The following is a 6261-nucleotide window of genomic DNA, read 5'->3' as shown; positions in this document are numbered from 1 at the left end:
TTGGTCGAATGTGTAGACAGTCAGAATTATTCCTCCCTGATTCCGAGTTTGTTCTGARTTTTGTCTGCTGCAAGTAAAAACCAAGAAGTTAGAAAATACATCATCCTTTCAAGACTTGTTTTCTGTCCAAGCAGACCTCTAGATTTATAAAGAACTGAACTTTTGTCCCTCATGGACTGCACAAAGGTTTTTCTGCCAGTGAAATGGAAAATAACTCTACACTGACAGTAGAAGCTGACATATTTTATTAAATATTCCCATTTATGAGAAGCTGATTTTCAATCCTCTWATCAGGGATTCTCTCTGAAACTGGGAATTCCCTGTTTGAAGTGTTCCCCAAAAGGAATGAATTTCAATTGGCAGCATCTGGGCCATTTTTGGCCCTGAAAAACATTTCTCTGGCCATGAGGTATTAAAATTATTCATAAATTTATTACAACCTGTAACAGAATCAGCTGTAGTCSGGCTCAGAGAAGTACCTGCTCACAGCAGATAATTAGACCTGATTTAAAACAAGAGAAGTGGTTGTTTACCTCATTACAATGTCAGACATCCCAAGAAGCAAATTTAATAATCTCAAAATGACAATTGTGTTTGATGACTAGATTTAGACTTCTGCAAAACTTCTGCAAGAAACACTAACCCAGTAAAACTATAAGATACATCTCAAATTTAAATGTTTCAACAAAACACTTGAGGARCAAGTTTTATTCAAATAAATCAAATTTAAATAACCATCCTTGGACAAAGGAAACAATGAGGTGTTTCTCTGCTTTGACAAGTTTAATTTGAATGAATGAGAGATTAACAGCCTTCAACAGAATTCGAAGATCTGTTAAAAAACGGGAACAACTAAAACATGTTGGATAGTTGCCCTCGAAAACAAGGATTGGACACCAATGGCCCAAACCAAAGAAAATTGCATGGTATGAAGATGTGGCTCCAAACAATCACCATAATGGAGCTCCTACAAACCCTGACATCAAACTAAAACGACACAGTGTTCCCTAGAATCCACATGGCAATGAATCYTGCACCCCAATAATTTGACACGTGCCTATGAGTCATGAATAACTACGAGAAGAAACAGACTTCTTTGTAGTCAAACAATGCTACTTTTGGGACAAGTATAATGCACAACACAGAAAACAATAGGAACTTACCATGATCTGAAAAATAAAAGGCCACTAACAAGAATCAGTACACAATAATTCATCAAACTGGCTCAATTAAATAGACTTTAAATATTTAGAGATCACCGCCGGTCCTTACTGACTATGCTCCTTTTGGATCAGAGATTGGACTCTACTTATAATACCCATAATACTCCTTTTGTCACATAACTGGCATGTTATTGTTTTGAACTATGCACAGCCAGTGCAACCAGAATTAACGCCAAAATTGAAGTTATGATTGTGACTTATGACCTGTTTATTTGTGCCCAATTCCACCTTGAAAATGAGATCATCATCTCAGTGTGGTTTTAAATCTGGGTAAATTAACGGAAATAAAATAAAAAAGCAACTTTTTGGTCTTCATACGAGTAGAAAACAAGAAATCAACATGTGAGTAGAGCCCATGTTCCCTGTTGCTGATGGATCTGAATATTGAACGTTTTTAGTTTTTAAGAGGAGTGTTTCAGTGTGTAGAAGAACAGAGGAAGTTTTTATTTTGTGTTTATCCAAGGAGGTGCAGAGTGACAGATCCTTTATCTACCACCAGGTACAGTTGCCGAGCCAAGGAGTGGCCAGACATTAATCTTTGGCCACCCCAAATTTATTGAGAACACCATACTTTCAAGCAATACAAAATGTAGTATAGTTAATTAGAAGATAAGAACTACCTGGATCAGAGAAAATCTTCTCTACTGTCTGTTTTGTTAGCCACTGAAGCAACAATCTGTGTACACTCGTCATTGTCACAAAATAGCAGTCCAAGAGGGACTTTTCAGTGATTTATGACCGTATGTTTCAATCTCAGCCATGTGAATTATTTTTATAGTTATCTTTCCAATAATGCATTCACAACCAACATGATAATATGTGAAAAACAAACTATTAGGAAAAATACTGGAGACTTTCTATTTTGTTGCTTTGGTTCAGAGAAACAACCTGTGAACAAGCTCCTCTGTGTTGTCAGCACTATCAATGTCCCTTCCTGCAACATACATGTTAGGTTGTACAGATTGTCCGTAAATTACAATTTATCAAAAACTCAGCTTTTTAATTTATTTGACAWCCAGACATCCCTCTCGTTGTCCTTTGTCATGTTCTCCTGAATTTGGAGCCACATACTCTCCACCAGGGGCTTCTAATTTAAATATTAGTTTCTAAAATGTTTCTGTAGAGACCCTCCTCTTTTGACCAGCTTAATCGATCTATGTTCACTCCACTGCCAATTATATCAAATTATTCCATTTTTATTTGACTAGAAGCTAGAAAACAGGCTGAAAAGTGAGAATAAAGCTGTTACGAGACAAATCAGGGGAAGGAAGAATTTTATTTTTTGATGAGTAGTAAAATATCTTTGGAGTATTTTGGAGTCTGGATTAAAAATTGGGTCATGAGGGACATATTCTTCAAAAGTAAGAGAAAAACCGTTTATATCCTYCTGCTGTTTAGATGTAAATTCTTTTGAAAAAGGAAATCATGTTTCTGTTGTGCTTCAGCTGTGTGTGGTGGGGCTTATACTGTATTGTGTAGATTTCATTTGTATATATACACACATTGTACATATGTGTGTGGTAAATGAAGTTAGTATTGTGTAAGGTTCTACAGGTTTTTTGTGAAATGTATGGATTTTTAGAGGTCAGAATACACGCAGACATCTGARGGGGTTGATATTTGTGCAAGAATCAGTCATGCACAGCAGCTGACTGTATCTCACTGGATCTCTTGAATGACTATAAAACAGCTCAAATATCTGCAAACAGCCTTTATCTGCTACTTCTATCAACAGGATGTTTTTTTAGATCTCCTCCACACTGCTCTGGATATTAGACTCCATTTTTTACTTGATTACCTTTATTTTGATTTGAGTGTTTGTTGACAAAGTCCTMCACGAGCATTTCTATCAATTAGTGTCTGCGCATTTGTGTGTGTGTGTGTGTATTTCTGGTGCCAATACTCACAGCTGGAGAACACAAGCGGACAGGAGTGTTCGTCCATCGGGAAATTGTGGAGCTGCAGCTGGCATTCTGCGTTGATGGTCATTCTGGAGGAGGAGAGACAAGAACAGAGAGACGTGCTGAGGCTGGGAGACGTCCGAGGTACTTCAGCCACCTCAGATCTTCCATTTGTTTGACCACTGAGTGCACAGGACTCATCACATGATGCGCTTTTTTTGTGCTCGGCTATACGAGGTACTGGATTGAAACCAGATGGTGAGGGATCACGCTCAATTGAGCGGTTGATGTGTGAAATCCCTCAAAATGACAGAAGTGTTTCATCATCGGAGTTGGATATGTGTGGGGGTTTTTTTGCACCCAGGTCAGGGTCCAAAGGCATCTGTAGTTTTCAAAAAAATATTCTAATRTCTCTCGGTTTTGCAAATAAAGCAAATCTGGCTCAGTTTATTTCCTCAACGTCTCAAGCCTGAATTGTGAAAATGAGATCATGAGCGCCGGTCTTCCCTCCGACTTGTTATGCATTGTTGCATCTTTGTCCTTCACACAATATCAAATTAATTGCCAGACTTGGAACACAAAAGAGGAGCCTGAGTCGGAGCAGGAGCGAGGGCCGCCTCTCTCTCATCTTGTTTGCAGGTGAACAAATTACAGATGATGTGTAATCTCGATTTGAAGATGTYCTGGCCTGCATTCTTGTCGAGAGACAGAGAATCAGAATTTTGCTGAGAGAGGAGCTGAATGAGAAGCGGCAGCAGCAAACGTCAGTCAGAAAGGTGGCCGGTTGATCAGATCTACCTTAAAAATATATACTTTTTAATGAAACTAATATTGTAAATTCATTTAATCAACACATATTAGCTGAAAGAAAACTAAACCATKCCAGTCAGTTAGCCATTAACTTATTTAATGTTGGTTTCATGCCATGTTCTGATGGTGCTTTAATGTTTCCAAAAACCTGAAATGAACAAAACTGCTCTCATACATACTGTCTACATATTTAAATATTTGCTTAATCTAGGACAAAACAAAAACTCAGTATTATGTTTGAGTTTTCAAAATGTCTCCAGAATGTTTCAAAGTGTTCTCAGTCWAGGCTCACAGGGCCTTGCTGTTTCATTGTTTAAATTTTGAACATTTTTAAAAGTTTAACAAAACAAATCTATTACATCAGATTTGTCGCAGGCATCTAAAACCCTCCTCTGTGTCAGAAAACACAACGCAAGACAATTCTTAAAGGGTTTGAGGACCTCCATTTACATCTTTTAACATTTATACATAGTCCAGTTAAAGAGGCAGCAGGCCCAGAAGAGAAACTTYGACCTCCCTCTTCCCAGCTCCTCCTGGGAGACACAAATGAGACACTCAATTAGGAGTTGTACTGTATTATACACAAGGATTAGATTTTTTAAATGCTGTTTAAGCTCAAAAATAAGGGGTGTTGAATTATACTAAACWTTGCATTATACATGCATAAATATGGTACTTGTGAAAAATTGTGATATTTGCAAGACTTTCCTAAGAAAGTCATGTAAGTTTGTGTTGCAAGGACCAACCACAAATAATTTCAAATGAAACTTTGAGTGTTTTTTTCTCAAGTTTGTGCCTTCAACTAGCCGCTGTGAGAAACAATGTTTCAAGTTTTACCTTCAACAGCTGCTAGCATCATAAAACCAAGCATTTAGCACTTTATCTTACAAAACTTCATAATCTATAATCAGTAGTTTCTTTTTTCTTTTTTYTCAGTTTGTTTGGTACAGGTCAAGTTTTGTTTAGTTCCTGTGGTGTAGAAGCTAAAAAAGGGTTTGTAAATGTAGAAAACAATCCTTGGTTGAGCTGAATGCAACAGCTGTGTTGAATGATTACCCTCTGTCACTTTGGACGGCCCCCTTCCCCATCTGACATTATCAGTGGGTTCATTGTTTGTGCACACACACACACACAAAAAAAGAAAGATTAGTGCATGTTTTCTGGCAGAGTACTTAAGTCTTGACCCTGCTGATAACCAGCATATTTATAGCTTCATTTAAAAGCACATTATCTCCCTCTTATTAACCTCTCTAACACCCATAATTGTTCCCTGACAATTACAGGTTACATTTTAGGTCATAATTAGAAAGATTTTAATTGAGTCCATTGCCCTCCTAAATTTAGAAGTAGAAGCTGCGTATTTGATTAGTTTTGTTTTTAAATATATTTTAACAATAAAGGAGGAAAAGTTCAGAAAAATAACAGGCTTTACTGTGAAAGCAAAAATCTCAGAGGAAACTTGAAGTCATTTGAGTACAATTTTTATTCACAATAGTGCCTGAACCGTGCTGACACAGCAGGAGGCACAGAGTTGGATGTAAATAAACAGACTTTTTTTTGCACTATTTGGCCATGTTTTTCATTTGTGCAAGTAAAAAAACAAGACGAAGCTCCTGTCAAAGTTTGAGAGCTCAGCAACAGAAATGGTAAAACAATTTTACAGGACTCCAGAGTCACAGGTCTGGTGGATTAAAAGGCTACGTCACAAAACTAACATATGACAGGTTGACGAACTGGAAGTGGGTTTGTCTTTTTGCTGTTCTAAAAGTTTATTAACTACGGTACAAGCTGAAATATTCACATTTTTATAAAGATATATAGAGTCAAATGTGGGTGATTCAGRGGTTTAATATTTCTTATTGAACGAGCTAACCCTCAAATTGTCCTTTAACAAAGAAAGAAAATGCCACCACTTTACATAATTGCTGAAACATACTTTTTTTATATGTCCAATATAAACTAGTCACTATTTGAAGCTATTTCAGCTTGAAATAAAAATATTATATTTAATATAAATTTAATTTTCCTTCAGTGTGTCATCAGTTCACACAGGAAAAAAGGCCTTTTCCCATTTTGCTTCGTCTTCCTGGAATTCACTGCAGCAAGAACTGAAGCTGTCCACTTAGATCCCATCGGGACATTTTAAACACATCTTAAAGAAAATGGAAAATCTATTAAGTCCTGCTCATGCTCTTGGTTATGATTTTAACGCTGCTCTCCTTTAAAGGATCCACATTCAGTTGTAACATTAGACTTTATTTGACAAACATTTATTTTAACTGTAAAATAAAGACTGTAAAAATACTGTAGGCTGTTTAGTTTTGTAA

General features: G+C 36.7%; 1 pseudogene; it reads right to left on the bottom strand.

Annotated features, from left to right (window-relative positions):
- The window catches only part of LOC106533802 (gamma-aminobutyric acid receptor subunit gamma-3-like), an 82676-nt pseudogene that overhangs the window by 37235 nt on the left and 39180 nt on the right, over window positions 1-6261 (bottom strand).

The sequence above is a fragment of the Austrofundulus limnaeus genome, unplaced genomic scaffold (genome assembly GCF_001266775.1).
Source record: "Austrofundulus limnaeus strain Quisiro unplaced genomic scaffold, Austrofundulus_limnaeus-1.0 Scaffold1023, whole genome shotgun sequence".
In the NCBI taxonomy this organism is placed as follows: Eukaryota; Metazoa; Chordata; class Actinopteri; order Cyprinodontiformes; family Rivulidae; genus Austrofundulus; species Austrofundulus limnaeus.
This window is presented reverse-complemented; position numbering and strand designations above follow the sequence as displayed.